The sequence below is a fragment of the Ammospiza nelsoni genome, chromosome 17, assembly GCF_027579445.1.
Source record: "Ammospiza nelsoni isolate bAmmNel1 chromosome 17, bAmmNel1.pri, whole genome shotgun sequence".
Taxonomy (NCBI): Eukaryota; Metazoa; Chordata; class Aves; order Passeriformes; family Passerellidae; genus Ammospiza; species Ammospiza nelsoni.
Window position 1 is genome coordinate 16,657,284 of NC_080649.1, and position 8,023 is coordinate 16,665,306.

At 44.7% G+C, this 8,023-nt stretch overlaps 1 pseudogene; it reads left to right on the forward strand.

Moving 5' to 3' along the window:
- Positions 1-4,095: 4,095 nt before the first annotated feature.
- LOC132080739 (cytochrome b-like) lies at positions 4,096-5,031 on the forward strand (annotated as a pseudogene).
- The last annotated feature ends 2,992 nt before the right edge of the window (positions 5,032-8,023 follow it).

Sequence of the window (8,023 nt, forward strand, 5' to 3'; positions counted from 1 at the left end):
CAAGCAGAAACCAATTTATTATTTAATATGGTAAAGTATGAGCAAAACAGCACTGGGTACAGTGGGGGGGGGGAAGTTTTCCCTCTGCACACCAATAATTGATGGTTACAGGTATATATAGGGGTACTCATCATTTTTTTTTCAACAGTTTCTATTTCCAATTTTTACTCATCAGCAATTTTTATTCCAAATCATTACATCACAATTCTATACACTATTGTGATTTAGTTTCTCAGGATGTATTTTCAAAGGAGTATCCCCAGATGGTGACGGTCCAGTTTGCGAAAGAAGAAAGACGAACCCCATCTGGTGGAGTCCAGCTCCACAGATGTGGGTCCACCTTTTAATTGCAGAGACTATAAATCTCATAACAGTGATGTCCAGCTTCCCTTGGTTGAACCCATAAATCCTTGAGGTGATGTTCATCTCCTTTCTCAAACTGTTTTTCTCTGCTTCACTAAGGCGTGAGATAAGCATATTTCCTTTAGATATATTCCAAAGCTACAGTTTCAAGGATACAAGTAATATTCTAAAATTATACTTCAAAAGGTTATTATTGCAGAGCCTTTTTTTTTTATGGACTAAGTACAAGCAAAAAACAACATCCTTAACACCTTAATTCCAATGCTCCTAAATCAACCGGGGTTAATTGCAAACAAAAGATAGGTTCATAGGCCTTTTTCCATGCTTTATTTTCCTCAGCTATTATTAGAATTCGCAACTATCCCATTGTCCATGTCCACACATTTCGCATTCGCAAGTACATACTTCACCTGGTTGTACCTGACATGAAACACAGCTTTGCATCTCACACTTGCAGGGATGGTGAGTCCACCAGCTCCCTGCAGGGGTCTGTCCCAGGAAGAACCCAGATAACATTGGGGCCTTCTACCCCCTGGCGCTTGGAGCTCTGGAAGTTTGTCTTTCTGCTTAGGTAAAGGCCATGGAAAAGGACTGGGAAAAGTAGTCACAAATCGAGTAGCCTACAGAGCTCTAAATTGATGTGCAAGGAATACAGAAAAGACAGAAAAGAAAAAAGGCAAAACCCAAATGGCATCAGCAAAGTCTTGTGCATGAACACATAGCTGCAGAGGGTCTTCTCAGCCCTATTTCTTTGTATTTCTGGGAACCAGAAAAATCCTGCTTGAGCCTCTGGGGAGATGGGTTTGGGAGGTAAAAGTTCATTTCTTTTTTCTCCTTGGGGCAGCTCCTATTGCAAGCATCAGCTGAGCTTCTCTCCAGCCTGATGCCTGTTCTGATTGTTGCAGCAAAACAACTGATGGTAGACAGAAGACACTGACGCTTGCAGAGATGTGACATTTTCCAGTGCCAGCTGTGAGTGGGAGTCAGAAGAAAAACTCCTGAAAGCACAACTCCATTGGAAGATTGCCTTCCTTTTCATTCCGATGCTTTAGATCCACTTCTGAATTGTCATTTGTTCGTTAAGGATGGGAAGTTCTCATTCATTATTTTTTTCATGTGGTTTGGAAGTGGAGGAAGCTCTCGTTCATTCACAAACTCCAGACCAAAGTGCCTTTGGAAGATGCCCCTCGTGGCAGTTTTTGCCCAGCCATGGTACTTGTAGATATAAAAAAGCAAGGGCAATGGTATTTGCAGCCAAAACCCAGCAAAGCTTGGCTCAGCCAAAACATCCTGGGGAGATAGAGGCCTCCAGCTGTTCTAGAAATCAGCAGAGTTCCAGCCAAATGGTTGTGTAGCACTAAGTGCAATCTCTTTGCCTGGATCAGAGCTTTGCTCAGCTGAAGAAGCAGAAAGATCAGCAAGGAGCTCCCAAAGGCCCCTCAAATCATTTTGATTTTGCTCATCTTGTGTAAGTTCGCAACTAAACGTGCATTTGCATTTGAGCTAATGAGAGAAAAAAAAAAGTGAAAAGAGGCTTTATGGCAGGGCCATGACATTGCACAAGAGGAATCACTGGTGTGCATTTCATTGGACCTCTCTCAATCCTATAAAAGTATTGTAGCCCTGATTTGAAATAGGCTGGTATGAACCAACTTGGAGAGACAGAGACTAAAATGGCTTATGTTTTTTTTTTTTAAAAAAGGAGAAAAACTACCTAAAGGGTGTTGTTTTGTGACATTTTAAAATATACTACCTCAAAATTACAAACTGCAATAAATTAAGAATTTAAAAAGGTGTGTTTTGGTATATGAATAATAAAAACTACAAAAATGTGCAGATATGAATGCATGTTTGCATGTTTTCATAAAAATCATGAAATTCTAGACAAAAAAATACATGCCCTGAAGTACAACACAAAGGCAGACAGAACCGTACTTGAATGATCTCTTTTTAGATTGCTGTAGTTCTTTCCTTGTGAAGAGGAGCTAAGGTATTGCTGACGAAAAGTGGCACAAGCAGGGCGGGGCAGCGTGCCGTGCTCTGTGCAGAGGCTGCCAGGGGCTGCCCGAAGAGCGCCCTGCTGCAGCCAGAGCCCTCCTGGCCTGGGGCCCGGGAGCAAAGGGCCAGGGCAGGCACCTCCTCCTTGTCCTGACCCTGCCACCGCTCCCTGCTGCTGCTGCTGAGGGAAAGAGAAGACTCTCTTAAGGCCCCATGAATGAATGCACTTACACAGCCCTGGGGATACCAGTGAAGGAAACCATGTGTCATGTAATGCATGTGTGACCAGAGTCACCAAACACCACCTAAACATGGAATTGTTGCACCTCTCTAGGACAGGCAGAAATTTAAAGAATTAACTGGGGACTTCAGGGCACAAGAGGCCAGAGAAGGGAAACAACTCTGAAGGGAAAAACCATCATATCTGGAGAGGAAAACATCTCCGCCTGCTCAGAATCGGTTGAGGGAACATGTTTCTAATCCTCTCCAGAAAGGGATGGTTTAGGTGACCTTTGCACCTCCAACTGCCTTGGACCAGAGCCAGGAAGATTCAATTATGTAAATGCTACATGATAGATAGATAGATAGATAGATAGATAGATAGATAGATAGATAGATAGATAGATAGATTTCGTTACTGAAATCTCTCTTTACTGTCCTCTCTGTTGCTACAGATATCAGAACTTGGTAGCCAGTGCCACACTCAACTACAATCCTGAGATTGCTCTCCTGTTGCTTCAAAAAAGCACACTCTTGGGGAATGTGGAGCATGTAGGTCCTTACAGAAAGGGATCAGACCCAGAGCATTGCACTGGGAACTGCACTCTTTGTGCATCTGTGCTCAGGCAAGTTCTTCTCTTGGACTCGACCACAGTGGTGGAGCTAAACTGGCTGGAATCAGAAATGCAGCCCAGCCCCTTCCAGCTCCTGTGACCTCTGAGGAGCAGCTGGAATGCAAGGGCATTGACCTCCTGCTCAGTTCCCAAAACCCAAAACACACACTGATTCCCTGGGCTGCAAAAAGGCATGAGCACTACTAAGCTCAAAGTGATCTGTAAGGCCATACTGGCTGGCCTGGAACCACAACAGTTCCTTCTGCACCAAGGTCCCTGCACAGAATGATGTGTTCTCATGCAAAACTACTGCATTCTCCAGAAGTGATACCTTGGAAATTAAAATTCTAGCAGACCCAGTCCCAGTGCTATAAAAGGGCAGAAAATAATGATGAAAAGAACTTTAGCTGGGAGAAGAAGAAAATGAACAGCCTCTTCCTCCAAACAAACAAACAAACAAAAAAAAAAAAAAAAAAAAAAAAAAAAAAAACAAGAAAAAAAAAGGGGGAAAAGTAATTTCCAAAAGTGGCTCAAATATTTGGATGCACTGAGGAGATGCTGAAGGCCCCTCACGAGGCTCCTGCTCCTGTTGTCCAAGCTAAAGCTTTCTCATCCTGACCAAACAAGCCCCCTTCTCAAACTTCTCAACATCCCTAGGATACTTTAACCCCCTATCCCACCGCCTAAGTATAACCAACTTCCTCAAAGGAGGACAGAACATCGCATCCCACCTAATTGACCTCTCCTAATACAAAATAGTAGGTCCAGAGGGGCTAGCCAGCCTACAACTTACAGCAACCAAAACTGCCACCACCCTCCACTCAGGCCTAATCAAAGCTTACTTAGGATCATTCACCTTATCCATTCTCATCATCCTCGTAGCCACCTACAGAAATAACCAATGGCCCTCAACCTTCGTAAAAACCACCAAATCCTCAAAATCATCAACAACGCCCTAATCAACCTCCCAGCACCATCAAACATCTCAACATGATGAAACTTTGGGTCTCTAGTAGGTGTTTGCTTAATTACTCAAATCGTCACAGGTCTTCTGCTAGCTATGCACTACACAGCAGATACCAATCTAGCCTTCTCCTCTGTCGCTCACATATGCCGAGACGTACAATTCGGCTGACTCATCCGCAACCTCCACGCAAACGGAGCCTCCTTCTTCTTCATCTGCATCTACCCACACATCGGCTGAGGACTCTACTACGGCTCATACCTAAACAAAGAAACCTGAAACATTGGAGTCATCCTCCTCCTAACCCTCATAGCAACCGCCTTCGTAGGATACATCCTACTATGAGGCCAAATATCATTCTGAGGAGCTGTGATCACAAACCTATTGTCAGCCATTCCTTACATCGGGCAAACACTAGTCAAATGAGCCTGAGGAGGGTTCTCTGTCGACAACCCCACACTGACCCGATTCTTCGCTCTCCACTTCCTCCTTCCCTTCGTCATCGTAGGCCTTACTCTCGTCCATCTCACCTTTCTCCACAAAACAGCCTCAAACAACCTGCTAGGCATTCCCACAGACTGTGACAAGATCCCCTTCCACTCATACTACACCATCCAAGACATCCAGGATTCGTACTAATGCTTTCCCTACTTGTCTCACTAGCCCTATTCTCCCTCAACCTCCTAGGTGACCCAGAAAACTTCACCCCAGCCAACCCACTAGTCACCCCTCCTCACATCAAACCCGAGTGATATGTCCTATTTGCTTACGCCATCCTCTGATCCATCCCAAACAAACTAGGAGGCGTACTAGCTCTAGCCGCCTCAATCCTCATCGTATTCCTCACCCCACTACTACATACATCAAAACTACAATCAATACCCTTCCGCCCCCTATCACAAATCCTGTTCTGAACCCTAGTCGCCAACGTCCTCATCCTAACCTGAGTAGGCAGCCAGCCAGTAGGACACCCCTTCATCATCATTGGCCAACTAGCCTCATTCACATACTTCCCAATCATTCTAATTCTATTCCCTCTGATTGAGGCAATTGTCAGTGGGCTGTTGCACACTCACAGGAGCCTTGCTTTTTCCACTGTGTGAGCACAGCCTGCAAACTTGCAGGGCAGTGTTAAAATGATTGAGTGAATTGCTCCTTTGCTTTTTGCTGCCTATGGCATTACTTATGGTGCCTATTTTATGACACATTTCACAAGTAAGTAGATGTTTCCTCTCTACTTAGGTTAGGGTGTATCCTTACTTGGCTTTTGTATGTCTTCCTGCTCTTTCTTAGTGACTGAGTTTCTGATTTTGAAACAGAAAGAGCATTAGGATGCCACTGGTTTGGTAAAGCTCCTGTCAAGGCGTTCAGCTAAAAAGGGGGTGTCTGTAGCCACAGGGGCAGCTAGGTATATACATGCAAGTATCCACGCTCCAGTGTAGGTGCCCTGGACACCCCAGTCAGGCGGATAGGAGTGGGCTCTGACACTCAGGGCTTCCGTGCACCAAGGCAACCTTCTGATGTCACTACGAGAAGGTGGCAACCTTTAAGTTTTTAAAGGTTTATTAAACTTTAGGAAAAGACTGTATAAGGAGAGATTGCAGCACTGGGAAGTCTCCATGATTAGCAGCCGCATGCTCATCTACAAAAGGGATACTCTGCTTTTTTTACCCTTAGCCCCTCCCAATGTTTGGTCAGTCAATTCTTTCTTCTTTCTCTGCCGTCCAGTGGTGGAGATTACTTTCTTGCATCTTGATTGGAGGTCAGGTGTTGTTACACCCTGCCTGCTGGTCACAAGCCAGCCCTCCCCAAATGCCCTGACTACCAAGGCTATTACAAGGGGGATAAGAAAGAGGACTATGGGAGGACATATTACAATAACAGCACTTTACATTTGAACATAATATCTATCCACATAATATCTATCTCTTAATTGTGAGAGCCAACTATTACATTACTCACCTATAATGCACAGAAGCAGGAGAGAAGGCACTGGGTTGGCATAACAGCTGAAATCATTGCTAACAAATCTCCCCACATATTTGCACCTTTCTTGGACATGGCCAGGACTCCTGTGGATGTACATCTCTGCCTTTCTTCCCCTTTGGAAGCAGTCAAACTGGCAACTCGTGGGGAAACCAAGGGCTTTGTGGGGGCTGCATTGCTCTGCACACACCCAGGCCACCCGTGGCACAGAGCTTTGGTGCCTAAAAAGATCAACCAGAGGAAAACAGCTGGAGGAGGTTTCATTTGGACCTTTCTTAGCCGCTAACAGAAGTTGTCAAAATGAAAGTGACCAAGCAAGGCCTGATCCCTGCTGCCAGCTCAGGGTTAGAAAGGAGGCATTACTTGATTTCAGTGCTGGGTGCACAGGGAATCACTTCCCTAAGCCCTGCACACCCAGCAATCTCACCTAGTAGTTTGTATCCATGGAACTAAGACATATTCAATACTTTGCTGAAACTTACCGGCTAAACATTACCTCCAATTTTTTGACATATTTCAATCACTTCTCAGAACTTATTGACATCAGAGTAGGAGTGTCCTGTAGCTCCCTGCTGGTCATTGTCACAGGTTCAGGTGACCCATGCACAAAATAACCCAGGACAAAACTGGGCTTGCAAAGCAAATTCATTCTGTTAGTTGCAGTAGCATATAATACATACTGACCTCTGAATTCCCAAAAATCCACTGAACAGAAGGAGTTGGAGCGTGGTGCTCGGCAGCAGGGGCAGGTAGGCAGTGCACTTCCAGGACATCCCCTGGATCAAAACGCTGTGCATCTCGTCCTTCTCAACCCTTCAGCCCAGAACTAGGCCTTGTATCTCCTGCTTAGGAGTGGAATTTTACAGCAGGAGTTAGAGCAGCAGCTCACACATGCCTGGCATGTGAGATGAGGCCATGATGGCTCAGGATGACTCCATGACTCCCTGCCACCAAGGGCTGCATTGTGCATTGTTCTCCTTTCAAAGCTTGACTGCTCACCCATTGACCAATCCATTGTTTCTCTTTCAAGGGTCATGGTCCCACCTGCTAAACAAGACACTTTTCTTCATTGTCTTGTCAACCTGCTCAAACATGGATCAAATATGGCAGGGCCTGGGACACGACTCCAGTTCCTGACACAGTCATTTGGGAAATATTCCCATTCCTCAAACTGTCCTTTGGTGGTCAAGAGCCTCCTAAAACACTTTCTTCCTTTTGAATGCATTCCAGCTACCTTCTTAGCAGGACCACTCTCCTTATTCTCAAGGCCAAGATCGCCACTTGCACACAGTAAGCACTGCAGTGGGGGAATACATGGTTCAGCACTCCTGTTAAAGCTAAAGGAATTCAAAAGACTATGCCCTGTTTGTTAGACTAAATGCCTCTCCTTCCTATTCTGAGAATCAAACACGAGTGTTTCATCAATACACCCTGCAGGTGCTCTTGCTGAGTGAAACCACATTGCTGTGTCAATAAAGCAGCTGGGACTCAGTTTCTTCATGCAGGAAAAGCCAATTCTTTATTCACATAACTCATTTTTGTACTGTTTTCACAGACTTGTGTTCAACTTCAACTGGCTGGTAGTTTCCTTGCCACACAATTTATTGCTTAGAAGGTGTATTAGTGTGTACATATTAAGACTCTCTCTTTTTAAGACTCACTGTTACTCAGGTGATTACATTTTTCTTTCGTGGATGCTCATGGGACAGGTTTCTTGTTTATTACAGATGCAAACAGTTTTCTTAGCACAATAGCTTGTGCACTCATGACTATTCCCATGGGAAGTTAGCTGGCTGCACATAGAAGATGGAACAGGCCAGCTGGGAATTTACCACAGTGTGGTAAATAGGTATGATTCGTGCTGATAACAATTGAAACA